Genomic DNA, 24,706 nt, shown 5'->3' with positions numbered 1-24,706 from the left:
CTTTCCTTCTGCTAACCCTGGGGTTCTTCATTTCTTCCTTCTCTAATTGCTTTAGGTGTAGAGTTAGGTTATTTATTTGGCTTTTTTCTTGTTTCTTGATGTAAGCCTGTAATGCTATGAACCTTCCCCTTAGCACTGCTTTTACAGTGTCCCATAGGTTTTGGGTTGTTGTGTTTTCATTTTCATTCATTTCTATACATATTTTGATTTCTTTTTTGATTTCTTCTATGATTTGTTGGTTATTCATAAGCACGTTATTTAGCCTCCATATGTTTGAATTTTTAACAATTTTTTTCCTGTAATTGAGATCTAATCTTACTGCACTGTGGTCAGAAAAAAAAAATATGGAACGCTTCACGAATTTGCGTGTCATCCTTGCGCAGGGGCCATGCTAATCTTCTCTGTATCGTTCCAATTTTAGTATATGTGCTGCCGAAGCGAGCACTGTCGTGTGCTTTTACCTTTTCCAGTCTTCCATAACGTGCGTGATGCTTACCTGTGGAGATGAATTACATGTGCTTCTGATAATAGTAAACATGTCAGGTTAAAAATCAGTCACATACCAGAGAAACAAAAGCACTTTTTGGAAGTAGAGTTCATTTCTTCACATTATTGACATAATGAGACTTTTAGGGTAACATTTTAGGCTTATTTTGCTTCACAAATTCAGTACACTGTGGCTTCCTTGCCCTTCTTTAGGACCTTTTTTAACACGGGTAACATTGCGACAAAAAGTCAGTTATTTTTTCATTTGGAAGTATTAATAAAATTCATGGTCCAAAACTGCAATTGTGTTTGCACCAACCTAATAAATGAAAGAAGTTCCATTATATGTTTATCATTAAAGATATGCATAATAATATTTATGTGCAGAAATCAGTCTGTCAATGATTGACTGACAGCTACCTCAAGGCTGAGACATAACTTCCTTCAAGACAGTATGTGATTACTTATTCATTTATCACTTTTTATTATTAACTAGGGATGCTCATTGATTTTGCCTCTAGGTAAATACACAGAAAGAAACTCAGTGTTAATCACTCCTCTGCTTGGTTGATCCTTTTATGTCCTTAAGACAAAAGACTAAATAAAAAGGAAGATGTTATGCTTTGATTCATAGGTCAAGGCTCACTTTTTTGTTCTCTGGAAACAATTTCAAAGCTGTGAAGTCATCGGTAGAGACAACTCTGCCTCCCTATAGTACACACCTGTCAATGCAGGAGATGTAACAGACATAGGTTCAATCCCTGGGAATCCCTCCTCCTTTGGAAGAGGAGATGGCAACCCACTCCAGAATTCTTGCCTGAAAAATCCCATGGACAGAGAAGCCTGGTGGGCTATCATCCATGGGGTGGCAAAGAGTCAGACACCACTGAAGCAACAGCACACTCACATTGAAGAATTTACTATGCACTAAATAAATGGCAACCCACACCAGTATTCTTGCCTGGAAAATCCCATGGATGGAGGAGCCTGATGGGCTACAGTCCATGGGGTCGCAAAGAGACAGACATGACTGAGTGACTTCACTTTCACTTTCAAATACTGCTCTAAGTTATTTTCAAGCTTAAATGATTTAATCACCAAGGCAACCTCAGGAAGCACTGTTGTTCCCATCTTAAGAATAAGGAAACTGAGACACAGAAAAGGCATGTGACTCCAGCATTGCTTCCCTCATAGAGTGAAAGGCTGAACTGGTACTCACATAGGCTGCTTACAGATTTTATAATAATCAATATCAAATTTTAGTTTCAAATTTCCCTGAGATGTTGCAGGGCACTATGTATATCCTGTATAGAATGTAGAGTTAGTGCCTATAACTTAGTCTGTTTGTTTTCCATACTTGATTATTAGGTTTGGTCTGACTCCATGCCTTTCTTTGGATCAAACTGAATATTCTGACATCTTAAATCAAATGTCATTGGCATTAAATTTTACTCTTCTTCAACTCTCTGACAGAGAAAATTACATGGATTTTATCAGGAATTATACAAGCAACTATTGGCTTGGTGATGTTCATGTTACAATATAAACTTCCTAAATTATCTTACCAAAAAATAATACTTGTGTTTAACTACTAATTCAGCAACAAGTTTTTTCTCATTATTCTCATGAAGACTTATGCATGCAGAAGAGGTACAAAATTGAAAGCACACATTAATTTTCAAATATATATATAGGGTGTATTTGAAAACTTTAATTTCACTGGATAAAAATTAAAATAGATCTTCACTTTCAAATTTTGAGAAGTTTGTGATTTAGAAATAGAAAATTGAATGATATTTATAGCAATATATCAATTATGCTTTAAATTGCAATGTATATGTTAGTTTTAGGATATGAGGACTGAAAAAAATTATCAAAACTATATATAGTTTCCTTGCACGATGGAGTCCCTTGCAAGATGGCAGAGTAGAAGGACGTGTGCTCAACTTCTCCTGTGAGAACTCCAAAATTGCAACTAGCTGTTGAACAACCATCAACAGGAGAATGTTGGATCCCACCAAAAAATAACAGCCCATATCCAAGGACAAAGGAGAAGCCCTAACAAGAGGGTAGGAGGGGTGAAATCATGTTTAGAATCAAACCCCATACCTCCCAGAGATGCTCAGAGGGCACAAACAAAACCTTGTACACACCAGGACCCGGAGGCCCCACAGAGACTGAGCCAGACCTGCTTTGAGTATTTGAATCTCTCCTGTTGAGGCCCAGGCCAGCAGTGGCCCACCATGGGGACAGGGGCTCTGGCTGCAGCAGACCTGGGACAGGTAGCATATGGCATAAAGCCTCTTGGAGAAGGTCGCTGTTAGCCCCACGATAAAGCCACCAAGCAGACAGCCCACAAACTGCAGAACAATTACACCAAAGAGATACTCACACTGTTGATAAAATTCTAGGACCCACAACACACTTCCCAACCTGGGGATCCTGCAAAGGGACTGAGAACCCCTAGGGAATTTGACTTTGGAGGCCAGTGGGATTTGATTACAGACCTTCCACATACTGGGAAAACAGACTGTTGGAGGGCGCAAACAAAACCTTGTGCACACCAGGAGCTAGGAGAAAGGAGCAGTGACCCCACAAGAGACTGACCCAGACTTACCTGTGAGTGTCCAGGAGTCTCCAGTGGAGGCATGGGTCAACAGTGGGCTGCTGCACGGTCAGGGGCACTAAATACAACCGTGTGGGCAAAGTCCTTTTGAAGGAGGTCGCCATTACCTTACTGTTATTACCCCAACTATACATAGTTTGTCCTCAGGCCAAACAACATGGAGGGAACACAGCCCCACCCATCAAAAGAAAATTGGATTAAAGATTTACTGAGCATCAGAACAAGACCCAGATTCCCCCACAGTCAGTCCCTCCCATCAGGAAGCTTCCACAAGCCTCTTATCCTTATTCATCAGAAGGCAGGCAGAATGAAAACCACAATCACAGAAAACTAACCAGATTGATCACATGGATCACAGCTTTCTCTAACTCAAAGAAACTATGAGCCATGTCATGTAGGGCCACCCAAGATGGACGGGTCATGGTGGAGAGTTCTGACAAAACATGGTCCACTGCAAAAGGAAATGGCAAACCACTTCAGTATTCTTGCCTTGAGAACCCCATGAACAGTATGAAAAAGCAAAAAGATAGGACACTGAAAGATGAACTCCCAGGTTAGTAGGTGCCCAATATGCTACTGGAGATCAATGGAGAAATAATTCAAAAAAGAATGAAGAGACCAAAGCGAGAGCCAAAGTGAAAACAACACCCATTTGTGGATGTGACTGGTGATGGAAGTAAAGTCCAATGTTGTAAAGAACAATATTGCATAGGAACCTGGAATGTTAGGTCCATGAATCAAGGTAAATTGGAAGTTGTCAAACATGAGATGGCAAGTGTGAACATTGACATTTTAGAAATCAGTGAACTGAAATGGACCAGAATAGGTGAATTTAACTCAGATGACCATTATATCTACTACTGTGGGCAAGAATCCCTTAGAAGAAATGGAGTAGCCCTCATAGTCAACAAAAGATCCTGAAATGCAGTGCAATCTCATAAATGACAGAAAGATCTCTGTTCGTTTCCAAGGCAAACCATTCAATATCACAGTAATCCAAGTCTATGCCCCAACCACTAATGCCAGAGAAGATGAAATTGAACAGTTCTGTGATGACATACAAGACCTTCTAGAACTAACACACACACACACACACACACACACACACACACACACACACACACACACACAAGTCATTTTCATCACAGTGGACTAGAATGCAAGAGGTTGAAACAAAGAGACACTTGGAGTAACAGGCAAGTTTGGCCTTGGAGTACAAAAATCAAGCAGGGCAAAGGCTAACAGTTTTGCCAAAAGAATGCACTGGTCATAGCAAACACCCTCTTCCACAAACACAAGAGAAGACTCTACACATGGACATCACCAAATGGTCAACACTGAAATCAGATTGATTATATTCTTTGCAGCCAAAGATGGAGAAGCTCTATCCAGTCAGCAAAAAGAAGACCTTGAGATGACTGTGGCTCAGATGATGAACTCCTTATTGCCAAATTCAGACTTAAATTGAAGAAAGTAGGGAAAACCACTAGACCATTTCAGATATGGCCTAAATCAAATCCATTACAATTATTCACTGGAAGTGACAAACAGATTCAAGGATTAGATCTGATAGAGTGTCTGAAAAACTATGGAAAGAGGTTTGTGACATTGTACAGGAGGCAGTGATCAAGACCATCCCCAAGAAAAAGAAATGCAAAAAGGCAAAGCAGTTGTCTAAGGAGTCTTTACAAATAGCTGAGAAAAGAAGTGAAAGGCAAAGGAGAAAAGGAAAGATACTCCCAGCTGAATGCAGAGTTCCAAAGAAGAGCAAGGAGAGATAAGAAATACTTCCTCAGTGATCAATGCAAAGAAATAGAGAAAAACAACAGAATGGGAAAGTCTAGAGATCTCTTCAAGAAAATTAGAGATACCAAGGGAACATTTCATGCAAAGATGGGTTCGATAAAGGACAGAAATGGTATGGACCTAGCAGAAGCAGAAGATATTAAGAAGAGGTGGCAAGAATACACAGAGGAACTATGCAAAAAAGAGCTTCATGACCCAGATAACTACAGTGATGTGATCACTCACCTAGAGCCAGACATCCTGGAATGTGAAGTCAAGTGGGCCTTAGGAAGCATCACTACAAACAAAACTAGCAGAGGTGATTGAATTCCAGTTGAGCTATCTCAAATTCTAAAAGATGATGCTGTGAAAGTGCTGCACTCAATATGCCAGCAAATTTGGAAAACCCAGCAGTGGCCACAGGACTGGAAATGTTCAGTTTTCATTCCAGTCCCAAAAAAAGGAAGTGCCAATGGATTTTCAAACTGTTATACAATTTCACTCATCTCGCAAACTAGCAAAGTAATGCTCAAAATTCTCCTTGTGAGTCTCCAAAGTACATGAACTGCTGGATTTAGAAAAGGCAGAGGAACCAGAAATCAAATCTCCAGCATCCATTGGATCACAGAAAAAGCAAGAGAGTTCCAGAAAAATATTTATTTCTGCTTTATTGATTACAACAAAGCTTTTCATTCTGTGGGTCAGAGAAAACTATGGAAAATTCTGAAAGAGATGGGAATACCAGACCACCTGACCTGCCTCCTGAGAAATCTGTATGCAGGTCAAGATGCAACAGTTAGAATGAGACAAGGAGCAAAAGACTGGTTCCAAATTGGGAAAGGAGTATGTCCAGGATGTATATTGTCACCCTACTTATTTAACTTATATGCAGAGTACATCATGCAGAATTCAGGGCTGGATGAAGCACAAGCTGGAATCAAAATTGCCAGGAGAAATATCAATAACCTCAGATATGCAGATGACACCACCCATATGGCAGAAAGTGAAGAGGAACTAAAGAGCCTCTTGATGAAAGTGCAAGAGGAGAATGAAAAACTGGCTTAAAACTCAATATTCAAAAAATGAAGATGATGGCATCCTGCCCCTTCAGTTCATGGCAAATACATGGGGAAATGGTGGAAACAGTGACAACTTTATTTTCTTGGGCTCCAAAATCACTGCAGATGGTGACTCAGCCATGAAATTAAAAGACACTTGCTCCTTGGAAGAAAAGTTATGGCAATCCTAGATAGCATATTAAAAAGCAGAGACATTGCTTTGTCCTCAAAATTCTGTCAAATCAAAGCTATGGTTTTTCCAGTAGTCATGTAAGGATGTGAGATTTGGACCATAAAGAAAGCTGAGCACCAAAGAATTGATGCTTTTGAACTGTGGTGCTGGAGAAGACTCTTAAGTATCACTTGGACAGCAAGAAGATCAAACCAGTCAATCCCAAAGGAAATCCGTCCTGAATATTCATTGGAAGGACTGATACTGAAGCTGGCACTCCAGTACTTTGGCCACCTGATGTGAAGAACTAATTCCTTGGAAAAAACCCTAATGCTGGGAAGATTGAAGGCAGGAGGAGAAGCGGACAACAGAGGATGAGATGGTTAGTTGGCATCACCAACTGGATGGACATGAGTTTGAGCAAGCTCCAGGAGTTGGCGTTGCACAGGGAAGCCTGGTGTGCTGCAGTCCATGGGGTCCCAAAGAGTCAGACACAATTGAGGGACTGAACTAAAAGTAAAGTTTCACCTCCTTACATGCATAATCTCCCTATTATCAACATCCACCACCAGAGTGGTACACTTATACGATTGATAAACCTACTTTAGCACATCATAATCATCCAAAGTTCACCTTGGTGTTGTATGTTCTATGTTTTTACTGTGGGAAACTGGTCAAGGTCCTTTAGATAAATCCCTAATATTCTTCCTAGAGGAAGCTCCTGTAGGCCTTGGTCCCCATAAATTTTTGTTTTAAATTAATTTATTTTGGGCTCTGCTGAGTCTTTGTTGCTGCATGCAGATGTCTCTAACTGCAGTGAGTGGGGATTATTCTCTAGTTGTGGAACACAGACTCCAGATGCACAGGCTTCAGTAGTTGCAGCTCCCAGGCTCCAGAGCATGGGCTGTATAGTTGTGGTTCATGGGCTTAGTTGCCCTGTGGCATGTGGGAGCTTTCCAGGCCAGGGATCATACCTGTGGCCCCTACTTTGGCAGGCAGATTGTTAACTGCTGGACCACCAGGGAATTCCTCCAAATAGAATTTTAACTGTCAGGGTTGTCTAAAATAAATCTCTAGCAGTTCATCCATTACAGTTTAAATTTTCCTGTCCTGACACTGGTTGCTGTTATGTCTCCCTCTTGAGTCTCTGCTCCACTAAGCCATGATTCCCTGAATTTACCTTTCTCTCCAATCTTGGAGACAGTGGTCTGCTCTGTATTCTCCCCTCTTTTACAGCTATTGGAAGACTTGTTAATTTTTTAGTGAAAGTGTTACTCAGTCATGCCCGACTCTTTGCACTCCCATCGACTGCAGCCGACCAGGCTCCTCTACCATCAGGCTCCTCTGTCCATGGGATTCTCCAGGCGAGAATCCTAGAGGGTTAGCTATTTCTTTCTCCAGGGGCTCTTTCTGACCCATAGATCAAACTGCAGGCAGATTCCTTACCAACTGAGATAGTTTTTTAGTTGCCTTTAGAGCAGAGTGGCAGTTTCCAAGCTTTTTACATCTGGGACCAGAAACCACAAGTTTTCCCAAACTTTTAGCAAAGGAATTGAAATATAAAATATCATACAGTTTCTCAGACTAAATGTGAAGGATAGAAATGAAGGAAGGATTTCTAAACCCTTTAATGCAGAACTGGAACCCAGAGGTCTCCCACCTTTGGATTTTTCAGTGCAGATCTTTTGATACTTGTACACCATGCTGGTTTCATTTCCATCTGTGTTTCAGTTCAGTCAGTTCAGTCACTCATTCATGTCCAACACTTTGCAACCCCATGGACTAGAGCATGCCAGGCCTCCCTGTCCACCAGCAACTCTCGAAGTTTAGTCAAACTCACGCCTATTGAGCTGGTGATGCCATCCAACCATCTCATCCTTTGTTGTCCCTTTCTCCTGCCTTCAATCTTTCCCAGCATCAGGGTCTTTTCAAATGAGTCAGTTCTTCACATCAGGTAGCCAAAGTATTGGAGTTTCAGCTTCAACATCAGTCCTTCCTATGAACACTCAGGACTGACTTCCTTTAGGATGGACTGATTGGATCTCCTTGCAGTTCAAGGGACTCTCAAGAGTATTCTCCAACACCACAGTTCAAAAGCATCAATTCTTTGGTGCTCAGCTTTGTTTGTAGTCCAACTCTCACATCCATACAGGACAACTGGAAAAACCATTGTTTGACCAGACGGACTTTTGTTGGCAAAATAATGTCTCTGCTTTTTAATATGCTGTCTAGGTTGGTCATAGCTTTTCTTCCAAGAAGCAAGTGTCTTTTAATTTCATGGCTGCAGTAACCATCTGCAGTGATTTTGGAGCCCCCAAAAATAAAGTCTGTCACTGTTTCCCCATCTATTTGCCTTGAAGTGATGGGATTAGATGCCATGATCTTAGTTTTCTGAATGTTGAGCTTTAAGCCAACATTTTCCATTTGTGTTTACCTTGTTATTAATTCTGTTAATATTGACAAGATGCTAAAGTATAATTCTGCTGATATTTGTATAGGCTATGTAACTGTATAGGAAATGCACCTATCTCATTTGACCAGTCCTAGTTTTATTACCATGGCTAGCCTTTACATTATGTTATGTCCAGTCCTCAATTCTGGGTCTAAGTATATAGCAACTCTGCTTTTCAGCTCTTAAGAAAACATTCCTTATTTTTGCATGTTTTTGCACATTTGCATTTTTCCACTGTCAAGACACTGAGTTGAAGCTAAAAACTTATTGAGAGCCATTTAATGTTTGACACTAAACATCGTTTCTAGTTTAGCATTAAAATATTCCCCTGCTACTTGGATTAAGTGCTGATCATTTGTTTCTTTGCCTTGAATTCATCTCATTAAATAGCTATTCCTAGGGAAACTCTCAAAACCAGTTTCCTTTGAGTCATTTATTCTTTGATCTTCATTCTTCCAGGTCAAATACAAACTAAAAGTATGTCAGCATACTTTTTTTCCCCCCTTTTCCCATGTCATTTAATATTTTGTCTAATTTAGAGTTAGATAGACTCTAAAGCTGTGTGGCCTTGTGTAAGTTAGTTATCTATTTCCTTATTTGTAAAAATGGCAGAAATGTATCTGACTGTATTGCTAAAAGGCAATGGATATAAAATGCCCAGCAATCTGACGCACATTAGCTAGGGGTGATGTTTCAAATGGGAGAATTTACAGTTCAAGAGGGTCAATTATCAAGAAATTTTTAATGCGAACTGAAAAATGAGTATGGAAACAATATAAAATAGGAAAATGTTTCTTAAAACATAGTCTCAAGTGCAAACTATCCCTTATATTTCATTTGTTTCAAGATTATTTTCTACTGAGATGAGTATAAATAATATAATTATAGCAGTGGATCATATAAAAGAAGCACAGTGTCTTTCAAGTCACAACTTCACAGTTGGTAATTCTTCAATGCCACCATATTTCTAGAATAAAGCTTATACTGGAGTCCCACTAATCCTTCTAACATTACATCCCACCAGTGCATCTTCACGCACTTTATTATTTTTCCTTTCCCTACTCCCCAAATCAGCACCTCTGTGATGGTTAATTGTATGTTTCAACTTGACTAAGCCATAGATTGCTCACATATCTGGTGAGACAATTTTCTTGGAGTTTCTATGAATCTGTTTTGGATGGGATTAGCATTTTAACCAGCAGTGTACTCAGTTGCTCAGTCATGTCTGACTGTGACCCCATAGAGTATAGCCCTCCAGACTCCTCTGACCATGGGATTTTCCAGGCAAGAATACTGGAATGGTTGCCGTTTCCTCCTCCAGAGGATCTTCCCAACCCAGGGGATGAGCTAGTGTTCCTTGTGTCTTCTGCATTGCCAGAGGAGTCTTTACCGCTGCACCTCCTGGGAAGCCTGGAATTAGTCCGCACAGGAAAGAATGCTGCCCTCCATACTTCGGGTAGGCTGTATCTAATCAATTGAACATTACAATAGAAGAAAAAGACTGACCCTCTCCCATGTTAAAAAGAAGAAGCATCTTCAGCAGTTTGCCTTTCAACTTCCCTTGCACCACAGTCTTTCCTAGGCCTTAAGGCTGTTATTCATCGTAATAGAACTGTACCATTGACTCTAATGAGTCTTGGTGGCTCACATTTCAGATTTGGAGTTAGCCGCCATAGCCACATAAGCTAATTGTTTATATGTGTGTTTTTTTTTTTTTTTTTTTGGAGAACCATGACTAATACAACCACTCTTAATTACTGTAGTGCAAAATAAATGTTCTTAAAACATTGGCCATGATCTGGCAATATTTGAACTAGTTATAATCTTGAATTAGACTACTAATTTAAACTTTATTGCCACTCTCTTCTTAAAATATAAAGCGCTGATAAAATATAAGCACTGATATTTTATCTTAACTATTAGAATTTATATAAATACTGTATTTCCTATGTGCAACAGATATGTCCTAGAAAATAATGCAAGCTCTGAAACAGTTATTTCATCATAGTATTATATTGCCTTTCCATTGTCCAGTTTGTAAGCATTATGGATTTACCGGAACACTTTTTCTTCATGTACTGTCTTTTTTGATACAATAATATACCCTAAATTTTTTTTCAGTTTTCCTTCTTTATTTTGAGTTATACTTTCTATTTATATTCTTTTAGTAATTAGGCATGATTTTTAAATCATGCTAGAATAACAAATGAAATGTTCATCAGTATCACTTGTCCCATACAATAAAACAATCAAATTTTTATCCATTACTCTTTTTGATTCTCCTAGTTGTGCCTAGCACTTTTATTCATGCTTTTTATACAGTCAAACCTTATAGGAAATTGGACATAGTGAGGATACATAGTTAGCATCAACAATAATACTTGTTAACACATTGTTGCACCAATTAGAGAAACTTAAAATGTTTCTTGGATCTTCATAAGTTCTCAGTGTTTGTGACGTGATCAACCTAATTTAAAAGATCAGGAAAAAAAAAAAAAAAAGATCAGGAAGAACCCAGAGGAATTCATCACTTGTTTCAAATCTTAAAGACAAAAAGAGACAAGGAAGCAGTTTGAACACTGAACTCTATCACTAAGCATATATTCTTAAATATAACACCATGTTAACAAATTATGTCTTAATTTCATAATTAAATATAATATAAAACTTAGATATTTCCTAGTTTGAGCATCACATTGAATGCTGGTACATATTTTCAGACATTGTATATGTCTAGATTTTAGACATGTTATTTCAATGTTTTGTTTTCCTTTAACTTTTACACATGCATTTGCTTTCAGTCACACTTTGAAAAAAAAATTGAATTGTAAAAAAATAAAACATATATTCCAATACTGAACAAAGAGTCTTTAAAAAGAAAAATCTAGCAAATTGTTAATTAACAACAAAATTATACATGTTAATAATTTATTATGGAATTTATGTTCCCTAGTAGAAAAATATGATTTTGTCTTCTAATAAGTATACATTAGCTACAGCATTTCAATTACAAATATCAAGTTAAAAGTCTATTGAATGCGTTAATAACATATAAGGTACAAAGTGTTCAATATTCACGTTTATATATCCACCTCTTTTAACCAAACAAGACCCTATGGGGGTCTTTCTGAGACAGAGCTCCACCGCAGTCCTCTGCTTGCCTCTTGTTTGTGGAAAGTCTTTAGCTTCCAAGGACTTCTTCAACTTCCAAAGAATAAATTTAATCAGATAAATGAGCAAATGCATAAACAAAGGAAAACAGTCAAGCCAGACAAAATAATAATAGTTTAACCATTAAACCATTAAAGTCAGGGACCTTTAGTTCCTCCTCAAGAATTATAGGTAATGTTCTGAGATGTATCCTTGGAGTAGTTTTGCAGCTACTGAAACGCCCACCAGATGGAAGAAGTTAACAGAGACTCCAGACTAGTTGGAAGCACAAGGTTATTTATGTTGACTCCTGATGACCTCACCATAAACCAAGAAGAAGAATGTCCACCAGTTAGTCAATACCCAACAACCCCTCCCTCAGCCTGTCTTTAAAATTCTTTCCCTGAAAACCACCCAGGAATTTGGACCTTTTGAGTGCTAGGTGCCTGGATTCCTTGCTTAATGCTCTGCATTAAATGCTACGCTTTACTTCCCTTCGATCTAGTGTCAGCTGATTGGCTTTACTATGTGTGAATGAAAAGACCAAGGTTGGATTCAGTAACAATGAATTATAAAATCACAGGACTTAGAGAATCTAGAATAAATGCAATATATTCAATAAAGTATGTTCTAAGCAATTAGATGGCATGCAAGTGATTTAATAGATCAAAATTAATTTCAGTAACATGAAAAAAAATGTAAGATGGTAATCTCTTATGACCTGTAACACAGACTTTTTCCTCCTTTTGTTTCTGCTGCTTAATTCCTTCAAGGTCTTTGATAACTGGTAGCTATGTTTTAGATATTTATTATAAACTAAAGGAATGCACTGAATAAGACAGGATATTATTTCTCAAAGGACCTTATAGATTTCATGATGCACAATAAAGTTAGCTTGGATTGTGTTTTTCCCTTTTGCAACTCCCTGAAAATTCAACATGTCTATATACATCTGACCTGCCTCTTAAGAAACCTGTACACAGGTCAGGAACCAACAGTTAGAACTGGACATGTAACAACAGACTAGTTCCAAGTAGGAAAAGAGTAGGTCAAGACTCTATATTGCCACACTGCTTATTTAACTTCTATGCAGAGTACATCATGAGAAACACTGGGCTGGATGAAGCACAAGCTAGAATCAAGATTGCTGTGACAAATATCGATAACCTCAGATATGCAGATGACACCACCCTTATTGCAGAAAGTGAAGAAGGTCTAAAGAGCCTCTTGATAAAAGTGAAAGAAGAGAGTTAAAATGTAAAGAATCCATTTGAATCAGTTCTAATGAGATGGATGAAACTGGAGCCCATTATACAGAGTGAAGTAAGCCAGAAAGATAAAGACCAATACAGTATACTAACACATATACATGGAATTTAGAAAGATGGTAATGACAACCTTATATGCAAAACTGAAAAAGAGACACAGATGTACAGAACAGAATTTTGGACTCAGTGGGAGAAGGCGAGGGTGGGATGTTTTGAGAGAACAGCATCAAAGCATGTATATTATCTTTGGTGAAACAGATCACCAGCCCAGTCTGGATGCATGAGACAAGTGCTCGGGCCTGGTGCACTGGGAAGACCCAGAGGAATCGGGTGGAGAGGGAGGTGGGAGGGGGGATCGGGATGGGGAATACATGTAAATCCATGGCTGATTCATGTCAACGTATGCCAAAAACCACTACAATATTGTAAAGTAATTAGCCTCCAACTAATAAAAATAAATAGAAAAAAAATAAAAAAAATAAAAAATGCTGAATAGAAAAAAAAAAAGTTGGCTTAAAGCTCAACATTCAGAAAACTAAGATCATGGCATCTGGTCACCCCATCACTTCATGGGAAATAGATGGGGAAACAATGGAAATAGTGGTTGACTTTATTTTTGTGGGGCTCCAAAATCACTGCAGATGGTGATTGCAGCCATGAAATTAAAAGACGCTTACTCCTTGGACGGAATGTTAAGACCAACCTAGACAGCATATTAAAACTCAGAGACATCACTTTGTCAACAAAGGTCCGTCTAGTCACGGCTGTGGTTTTTCCAGTAGTCATGTGTGGATGTGAGTTGGACTATAAAGAAAGCTGAGCGCCAAAGAATTGATGCTACAACTGTGAAGTTGGAGAAGACTCTTGAGAGTCCCTTGGACTGCAGGGAGATCCAACCAGTCCATCCTAAAGGAAATCAGTCCTGGGTATTCATTGGAAGGACTGATGTTGAAGCTGAAACTCCAACATTTTGGCCACCTGATATGAAGAGCTGACTCATTTGAAAAGTCTCTGATGTTGGGAAAGATTGAAGGCAGGAGGAGAAGGGGGTGACAGAAGATGAGGTGGTTGGATGGCATCAGTGACTCAATGGACATGAGTTTGGGTAAACTCTGGGAGTTGATGATGGACCAGGAGGCCTGGCATGCTGCAGTTCATGGGGTGGCAAAGAGTCAGACATGACTGAGTGACTGAACTGAATTGATATATGAAGAGATGATTTTAAAAAATACAAAACTGTCTTTCTCTTCATGTTCTCTTCCAGGAGATGAGTTGTTGTTTAGTTGCTAAGTCATGTCCAATTCTTTGGGTGCCCATGGACTGAAGCATACCAGGCCTCCCTGTTCTTCACTATCTCCCAGAGTTTGCTCAAATTCATGTCCACTGATTCTGTCTACAATCTCATCCCCTGTCATCCCCTTCTCCTTTTTCCTTCAATCTTTCCCAGCATCAGGGTCTTTTCCAATAAATCGGCTCTTTGCATCAGGTGACCAAAGTATTGGAGATATGAATATTTGTCAAAGTTATAGTTTTAAAGGTTCTTTATGCTCACCAAAGCCTTGATAACCACCTCACCTCCTAAATTAAGTGTATGACTGCTCTGAATCCTAGAATGCTCCACAGATAATTGTAATAAATTTTTTTTTAATATTTGGTCCAGTGGAAGGCAAGACTATGATGCCTGTTGGGGGGGGGGGGGTGGGTTGGCACACACAGAGATAACCACAGAAAAGCTGGAATAAGTTGATATTCAATAAACATAATTTGATTTTTAGCTGCCACTTTAGCAATTTTTTTAGTCATTCCTGATCATGCTGGATTCTGCTAGTTACCCATGCCAAATCATCACTCCTCGAGATTCTACAGCTATTATACAAAATTAAACTTAAATTCATTTATAAATTTTCCATATGTTCTTTTGACTATAATTGGTACATTTCCAATAAAATTTCAAAACATATAAATAATATCCTAAAATACTGACATACATTCATTTTAGTTCTGACTTTTGCTCCTTTGTCATGCTTTGTCATTAATCCTAGATTTTGCCCTGCTTTTAGTTTTAATCTTACTAATAATATTCATCATTAATTAATTCATTTATTCAAAATATATTTTCTAGGGAGAGATGTTTTAACCAGATTACCAATTTGAACATACGGTTTAGTTTTGATAGATACATGATTACTTTTGAGAGATACATAATTGTCTAAGTGATTACATAAAACATTCTGAAGTGCAAATAGACTCTCACTTGAAGAAACTTTGCATGCAACCTATACGTGTGAAAAGAATTTAACATCACGTGCTGGTCAGCAAAAGAGATTTGACAATTTCTTATTCTTCTCATATGGGCCATGATATCATTCGGGAAGTCTCTAAATATATGCTAATTTGAGTGCCTGGTAGCTGAACTCAAGTGATCCCACTGAGATTAATCATAGTCTATCATTACAATTCCAAAGTACATTGCTTTATTAAATAAAAATTGAACATGTGTACATGTGTATGTGAGAAGCCTACACACAAACACATACAAGTGAAAATAATGACTATAAACCTACAATTTACTGAGAGGAAAAATAGATTTAGGTTTTGCCTTTTCATTACGTATCTTGCTAATCATTCTCTTCATCTCTTCCTATGCTACAGGTTTTATGTTGTATCTGCAGCCCCTGACTGCAAAATGATATCGTTTGTGTCTATGTGGTTGTGATGTCCATTGACATCCTCTTGTGGAGGTTAACTAGTCAGTTGACTGTCAAACCTTACCAATTATCAACCCTGAGAGTACATATAATGTCATATCAGTACATAGCCTTTTCATCACAAGTGACACAATGATTTGAATTGCCCCAAGGTATATCTTATTTTTGGATATGTTCTGTATATTTTTTAAGAGGTTGCCAGTATAAATCCCCATGGTGGTTCTTTTGGCAACAAACCAAAAAACAGCTTTAAGTGCTGAAACACTGAGAGATCAACATCACATGAAGTGACAGGGTCACTTCAAAGAAGCTCAAGAGTATTAAAAATGTTATGGTAATTTTTCTTCTAGGTTCTGAAAGCATGCTAAAAATAAAAGTCACTGGCCTGTTTTGTAATGCTTGTTTTATAGGTAGAACACAATACAAAGTAAAGAATATTAAATAACTTCACATGACTCATTACATAATGTTGAGTAAGTTAAACAATAATTCTTAGGACTTTTTAAGAGTGTCTTAACAGGAAAACAAACTTCTAAGGAAATAATTTCAAAGTACATCCTGCATATATTTTACAATTATTCAATGAGTACTTCACAAACATTGTTTAGATTCTTGAGCAATGACAATATAATGTTTCCTATTCTCATGGAAATTATAGAGCTAGTAATAAGACGTATTAAAAAATATGGTGATCAGACCAATCAGTCTTTTTTTTTTTTTCATTTATTTTTACTAGTTGGAGGCTATCCAATCAGTCTTAAGGGAGATCAACCCTGAATACTCACTGGAAAGACTGATACTGAAGCTGAAGCTCCAGTATTTTGGTCATCTGATGCAAACAGTTGACCCAATGGAAAAGACCCTGATGCTGGGAAAGATCGAGGGCAGAAGGAGAAGAGGGCATCAGAGAATGAGAGAGCTGGATGACATCACCAAAGCAATGAACATGAACTTGGGCAAATTCCAGGAGATGGTGGGGGACAGGGAGGCCTGGCGTGCTGCAGTCTATGGGATTGCAAAGAAGAGAGCATGACTGGCAACTGAGGAACAACAAAAAAGCCAAGTATAACACTACAAGTTGTGAAAAGTGGGACTGAGGAAACTAGTGGTAAGGAATACTGAGTGCAGAGTTGCTACAGTGAGAGTAACTGAAAAGGTTTGTTTAGGGAAATGAAAGTTAAGCTGAGACTTTACAAACAAAAAGATAAGCCAGAGCAAATGTGAGTGCTTTTGTATGAAATATGGATGCAGTATCTCCAAGCAGAAAGAACAGCTTAGCTAAAGTAAGAAATTCCTGGAGCTAAAGTAAGAAATTCCTGGTGTCTTTGAGCAGCTGAATATTGGACAAGAGGTATACAAAGTACAGTTTAAGAATGCAGGATCTTGCTGTTACTTTTGTATTAAACAGTCAATTATCGCTCATAAAAAAAAAAAAAATTGCCCACACATTTACCATTTCCAGTTCTATTTTCTCCTGTCATTCAGATTACTATCTGGAATCATTTCTCTTCTTCCTGAAATCTTCAATAGCACAGATCCTGGAAGAAGGGAAGAATAAATATATAGTTATATCAGGTTCTTACATTTTATCTGAACTGGTATATTGCTTAAAGTTCAGTTCAGTTCAGTCACTCAGTCGTGTCTGACTCTTTGTGACCGAATGGACTGCAGCATGCCAGGCCTCCCTATCCATCACCAACTACCAGAGTTTACTTAAACTCATGTCCATTGAGTCCATTGATGGTCTCACGTCCATCCAACCAACTTATCCTCTGTCATCCCCTTCTCCTCCTGCTTTCAATCTTTCCCAGCATCAGGGTCTTTTTCAAATGAGTCAGCTCTTCACATCAGGTGGCCAAAATGTTGGAGTTTCACCTTCAACACCAGTCCTTCCAATGAATATTCTGGACTGATTTTCTTTAGGATGGACTGGTTGGATCTCCTTGCAGTCCAAGGGACTTTCAAGAGTCTTCTCCAACACCACAGTTGAAAAGCATCAATTCTTCTGTGCTCAGCTTTCTTTATAGTCCAACTCTTACATCCATACATGACTACTGGAAAAACCATAGTCTTGACTAGATGGACCTTTGTTGACAAAGTGATGTCTCTGCTTTTCAATATGCTGTCTAGGTTGGTCATAACTTTCCTTCCAAGGAGTAAGCCTCTTTTAATCTCACGGCTGCAGTCACTGTCTTCAGTGATTTTGGAGCCCCCGAAAAATAATGTTGTCACTGTTTCCACTGTTTCCCCATCTATTTCCCATGAAGTGATGAGACCAGACGCCATGATATTAGTTTTCTGAATGTTGAGCTTTAAGCCAACTTTTTCACTCTCCTCTTTCACCTTCATCAAGAGCTCTTTAGGTTTTCTTCACTTTCTTCCATAAGGGTAGTGTCATCTGCATATCTGAGGTTATTGATATTTCTCCCAGCAATCATGATTCCAGCTTGTGCTTCCGCCAGTCCAGCGTTTCTCATGATGTATTCTGCATACAAGTTAAATGTAGGGTGACAATATACAGCCTTGACGTACTCCTTTTCCTATTTGGGGCCAGTCTGTTTTTTCATGTCCAGTTCTAACTGTTGGTTCCTGACCTGCATACAGATTTCTCAAGAGACAGATCAGGTGCCTGGTATTCCCATCTCTTTCAGAATATTCCACAGTTTATTGTGATCCACACAGTGAAAGGCTTTGGCATAGTCAATAAAGCAGAAATAGATGTCTTTCTGGAACTCTCTTGCTTTTTTGATGACCCAGCAGATGTTGGCAATTTGATCTTTGGTTCCTCTGCCTTTTCTAAAACCAGCTTGAACATCTGGAAGGTCATTGTTCATGTATTGTTGAAGCCTGGCTTGGAAAATTTTGAGCATTACTTTACTAGTGCGTGAGATGAGTGCAATTGTACAGTAGTCTGAGCATTCTTTGGCATTGCCTTCCTTTAGGATTAGAATGAAAACTGACCTTTTCCAGTCCTGTGGCCACTGCTGAGTTTTCCACATTTGCTGGCATATTGAGTGCAACACTTTCACAGCATCATCTTTTAGGATTTTAAATAGCTCAACTGGAATTCCATCACCTCCACTAGCTTTGTTCATAGCGATGCTTCCTAAGGCCCACTTAACTTCACATTCCAGGATGTCTGGCTCTAAGTGAGTGATCACACCATCGTGATTATCTGGGTCGTGAAGATCTTTTCTGTACAGTTCTTCTGTGTATTCTTGCCACCTCTTCTTAATATCTTCTGCTTCTGTTAGGTACATACCAGGAAAACAATAGAATGGGAAAGACTAGAGAGAATATTACTTAAAAGAAGATGGTAATCAGTGAATGGTGTATACTCTAAAGCCTAATCAATTATGAATTTATTACCCAGACAAGTATAGCTAATAATCAAACAAGGAGATGCAACGGGATAATAAAAATTACAAGTTAGTTTAAAAGATGATATAATAAGAGGAACAAAATATAAATTAATTTAAATAAGTAGACAAATAATGCAAAGTATGTCTTCTTAATAATTTAGGAGTTAATTTATGTGAAATAGGAAGATCCTGAATGGCTTTCATCAGAGAGGTAATAAAATATGTTTTACTCCATCAAAAATAATACAGAAAGAAGAAACAAAGTGGGGGGGGGAAGCATTTGGTGGCTGGTTGAAAGCATAAAATGGCTTTGGTGGCTTCTCAAAGACTAGATTAAGGAGCCAATTTGAATTTGGGAGCTATATTAGCAGGCTACTGCTGTAATAAATAGATGACGTAAAATGTCTACACTAACAACTTAGCTAACATAATAAATGTAACAGGTCCTTGCTGTGTCTGCACGTTTTCTTTCAAAATTAAACAATAATTTGATTCAGAGTATTCTCGAATTAATAGATGCCTCAGGGTATTTGCAGACTCAATCCTATATATTTGAGTTTAGAACATTTATCTTCCACACCAATTGCAGTGAAAACGCCTTCCCTATCTGTTAGGTATTTGATGCTGAAGACCTTCTACCCTCAGTTAAAAAAAAAAACAAATCAGTTCCTTTGGTATATATAATTTCATTTTTATTAATGGAAAATATAAAGTGACAGATAAACTTTAGTAAAACTATTATCTCAGGTTGACTTTCAACATTCATTTCATTACAAATTTAAATTTGATCACAGATTTCCTTTTCAGACCATGGTGAAGTAACAAGGACTGGGTTTTAGTCTCCTGCCTTAGACAAGATATATGGAAAAAAAAATAGATTCAGACATTGGATAATAGATAACACAGAACAATGGCTGGGAAAGATGAAAAAAGGTGATACCTACAATTTCTTGTTTATTGCCTTGAGAGAGTCCCCAGGCCACAAAACTGGGAAGGGTAATCCAAACAGAACCCTGAAGTCTCACTAAACTGAGGACATTAAAGTGAGATTTTCAGATTACCAGATGTTCAGACATTGCAGAGCGGATCCCTGTGAACTGTGAAGAGAGAGAACTGCATGGAGAAGGAAGAGCTGCACAGAGAGCTGGATCGGGAGAGCTCCAGAGCACTCCCTTCTGGACTTCAGTTGAATACTGACCAGCACATAGCTATGAATATACATGCTCAAGGCAAGAAAGAGAGTGTTGAGAGGATACAGCAAAAAGAAGAGGGTGAAACAGTCACCAGAGCTCACGGGGCTGCAAATCTGTGTTCCTGTTAGCAAGGGTAGGAAAAAACTTGAAATAAATAAATGGGACTTCAGGTAAAGTGCTTAGAAGGCTCAGCTGAGTCCATGCTGAGTCATGTCCAACTCTTTGCCACCCCATCTATCCTGTAGGAAAAGATTTGCAGACTTAGGTATAGAATGAGATCAAATTATATCTGAATTTAATGAAAGTGTTCCCATTTGAAAAAAAATTACATGTGAAGACCTTAATGGTAGTAATCCCTACTGACAATGATTGAAATTAAATTTAAATCAGAGGAAAATATAATAAAAATTCAGTAAAATATATGTGCTCATTTATTTCAAAATTTTACATTTTTTGCTATCTTAAGAGGCTTTATTTCCTGAAAAACTCAATAACTTGCTGCAAATTGCCCCAAACACAAACTCAGCTAATTTTTGACATTGGTTAGCTAAGCTGCAGTAACTAACAAAATGCTAATCCCAAAGCTTTCATCAGGCCAATTTTTGTATAACTCCCTGATATGAAAAATTGGCATGGTAATGCCTCACCATAGGGAAAAAAATATGTAAGAATAAAAATTTTGTAATTTTAACATATAATTTTATTTTATAATTAAAAATTACATAACATTAAATATTTTAATTGTCCCAGTTTGGACTTAATCTCTTCACTTTTTTTTTTTTTTTTTGCTTTTTAAAAAATTGACAGACACATTTATATTTGCCAAAAAGTTATTTCATAACTATGTGTTGGGCATTATTCTAGGGACAAGATGAATAAAACAGTCTTTGACCTCAAGTACCATACAGTGTATAATGGAAGAGAACAATTAAGAACAAATAGATAGATAGATACCTCCTCACTTCATTCTCTGTGAATCTTCTCATCTCACATAGACTAAAAAACAAAAATCTTAGGATAGCCTACAAAGATCCACATAGGTTGCTCATTCAAACATTTCAGTCAAATCCCTTCTGCTCCAGTCACTAAGACCTCTTTTTTTTTTTTTTTTTTTAATATCAATCAGAAGCATTGTTCTCTATCAGGGTTTTTATAGCTATTACTCCTTTTGCCTGGGACTCTTCAATTGCAAGCATCACTGGCCCCTTCATCACCTTCGCGTTTCTGGAAATTGCCAACTTGTCAGTTGGTGTGTTTGTGTGTTTTAATACCCTATTTAACATTGAAATCTATTGTTTAGCTTGGGTATTCTAAATGATTGCTTCATGAATTATCTACATTGAATGAGCAGCTCTTTTAAATTCCTCTTCCTTTCTCTCTTTTACACTTATCTTTAAAAAGGGTAACTCAAGTGACTGTTTTAGGAATAGAATAAGTATGAGCAAGATCTGAAGCAAGGAGTCCAATTTGGAGACTGGAGACTATTGGAATGACCCAAGTGAGGACTGATGTTGTCTAGTATTGAAGTCATAGCAGTCATAGCAGTGTAGGAGATGAGATGTTATTAGGTACTGGAACCAGTTGAGGGTAGTGTGAAGGGAATTTTCTGATCAAATGGATGTGGATGGTTAAAAACAAAGAGCAAGTTAAAGATAAGCATACATTTTTTTGTTGCCTGAGCAATTGGAAGTTTGGAGTTTCTATGAACTGAAGTTGAAAAATTACATCAGATACTCAAATACATTCAAAGACTTCAGTTCAGTTCAGTTGCTCAGTCGTGTCTGACTCTTTGCGACCCAGTGGTCTGCAGCACAATAGGCTTCCCTGTCCGTCACCAGCTCCTGGAACTTGCTCAAACACCTGTCCATTGAGTCAGTAATGCCATCCAACTATCTCATCCTCTGTTGTCCCCTTCTCCTCCTGCCTTCAATCTTTCCCAGCATCAGGGTCTTTTCTAATGAGTCCATTCTTGGATCTTCAGCTTCAACAAAAGTCCTTCCAATGAATATTCAGGACTGATTTCCGTTATGACTGACTGGTTTGATCTCCTAGCAGTGAAAGACTTAGGCCTGATCAAATATTTGATCAAATATTCAAAGACTTAGGCCTGATCATATATTTGTAAAACTTTAATGAGCAGTAGTAAAGGCAAATGCATCTACTGTTGATAGAAATCTTGTATTCTGATGCCATCATGGGCCCAGGTATTAAAGTCATGGAAACTTGGATAGTGCTTCAAAATGTAGGGACTGTTTGTATTACTTTAATGTTGACTTGTAAGAGTTCTTGTATAGTTTGGATATTAACCCCTTATAAGATAAATAATTTGCAAATATCTTCTCCCTTTCAGTAGGTAGCCTTTTCATTTTGTTGACCTTACATATAAATATTTAATCCATTCTGAATTTACTTTTGTGTATATTGTGAGAGAGTAGTATATTCTTTATCATATTGTTTTCAATTATAGGTTTTTATAAGATATTGAACACAGTCCCTTGTGTTATACAGTAGGTCCTTGTTGTTTATTCATTTTATATAGAGTAGTGTGTATCTGTTAATTCCAAATTCCCATATGTTGATCAAAGATTATAGGGTGGGTTTTGAAAGGTTTTATTTAGACTATATGGGAACTTAATATGTTAGTTAATGAAGCTGAATGTTTTTTAATATGTTAAGAAAAAGTACAGTAATTAAAAGATCTATGTTTGTCAGTTAGGAGGATATTGATGACTCTTGATATTAGAGTTTCACACGTGTGGTAGAGGAAAAGGCCAGACTGCAGTGGATTAAGAATGAAAAAAATAAGAAAAATTAAAAGAATAGAAAGAAAAGTAGGGAAATGGCTTTAAGTTACACGTCAAGAAGATCGGTTAAAAAAGGAAAGAGAAAAACAGGATATGGATGATAGAAGAGACAGGTTCAAAGGAGTTTTTGTTAGACTTCTTGTTTATTGTTTTGTCTTTAAAAAAATTAGTTCTCAAAAGCATTTGCACTGGTTTAGAAGATCAAGCATAAATAAAGACATTCTTCAGTAAGAGAAAGAAGAGATAGTTACTGGTTTATCAATCTCTATCTATAAAATGAAGAATTGCACTTGAATAATTCAAAGAGATTCCATCAAAAAGATTAGAAGGATGCTTTGGTACAACTTCCCTGACTTGTCAGAGGGCCTATGTAGCCTGCCAGGCTCTTCTGTCCATGGGATTGCCCAAGCAAGAATATTGGATTGTGTTTCCATGTCTTCCTCCAGGGGATCTTCCTGACCCAGGAATTACACCTGAGTCTCCTTCATTGCAGGCAGGTTCTTTACCATTTGAGCCACCAGGGAAGCCCATATTTGTAATTAGTGCATAAATATTCTCTGCACTCTAGAATGTATCATATCCAAATGTCAAATTCATCTACCATGTCCCCATTTTAAGAACAGTAAATGAATACTGAGATCTCACATTTTTAACAGAAAATTTTAGACATTCTCAAATTTGAGAAGTGTTATTTAGACATTCCTAAATTATAAAAGATTCCATGAAAGTATTTAGCAGGTAGACAGTTCAGCTAGAAAAAACCTAAATTTTGTTCTTTTAACCAGAATTTACTGTCATTGAAGACTTGGATTAATTATGAAATATTCCTGTTTCCCATCTTGTCACCTTAATATAAATTTAAACATGAGTCTCATTTCAGTTAAGTTCAGTCACTCAGTCGTGTCTAACTCTTTGAGACTCCATAGACTGCAGCATGCCAGGCTTCCCTGTCTATCAACAACTCCTGGAGCTTGCTCAAACTCATGTTCATCCAGTTGGTGATGCCATCCAACCATCTCATCCTCTGTCATCCCCTTCTCCTGCCTTCAATCTTTCCCAGCATCAGGGTCTTTTCCAATGAGTCAGTTCTTCGCGTCAGGTGGCCAAAGTGTTGGAGTTTCAGCTTCAGCATCAGTCTCTCCAATGAATATTTAGGACTGATTTCCTTTAGGATGGCCTGGTTGGATCTCCTTGCAATCCAAGGGACTCTCAAGAGTCTTCTCCAACACCACAGTTCAAGAGCATCAGTTCTTCAGTGCTCAGCTTTCTTTATAGTTCAACTCTCACATCCATACATGACTACTGGAAAAACCATAGCTTTGACCAGATGAAACTTTGCTGGCAAAGTAATGTCTCTGCTTATTAATATGCTGTCTAGGTTTGTCATAACTTTTCTTCCAAGGAGCAAGTGTCTTTTGATTTCATAGCTGCAGTCACCATCTGCAGTGATTTTTGAGTCCCAAAAAGTAAACTCTGTCACTGTTTCCATTGTTTCCCCATCTATTTGCCATGAAGTGATGGGATCAGATGCCCTGATCTTAGTTTTCTGAATGTTGAATTTTAAGCCAACTTTTTGACTCTCATCTTTCACTTTCATCAAGAGGCTCTTTAGTTCTTCTTCACTTTCTGATATAAGGGTGGT

General features: G+C 37.9%; 1 non-coding gene across 1 annotated transcript; it reads right to left on the bottom strand.

Annotated features, from left to right (window-relative positions):
• Positions 1-338: 338 nt before the first annotated feature.
• Positions 339-445, bottom strand: LOC122673675. The gene has a single exon (XR_006334785.1). It is a non-coding gene; the product is annotated as a U6 spliceosomal RNA (small nuclear RNA).
• Between the last annotated feature and the right edge of the window lie 24,261 nt (positions 446-24,706).

The sequence above is a fragment of the Cervus elaphus genome, chromosome 17 (genome assembly GCF_910594005.1).
Source record: "Cervus elaphus chromosome 17, mCerEla1.1, whole genome shotgun sequence".
Classification (NCBI taxonomy): domain Eukaryota; kingdom Metazoa; phylum Chordata; class Mammalia; order Artiodactyla; family Cervidae; genus Cervus; species Cervus elaphus.
This window is presented reverse-complemented; position numbering and strand designations above follow the sequence as displayed.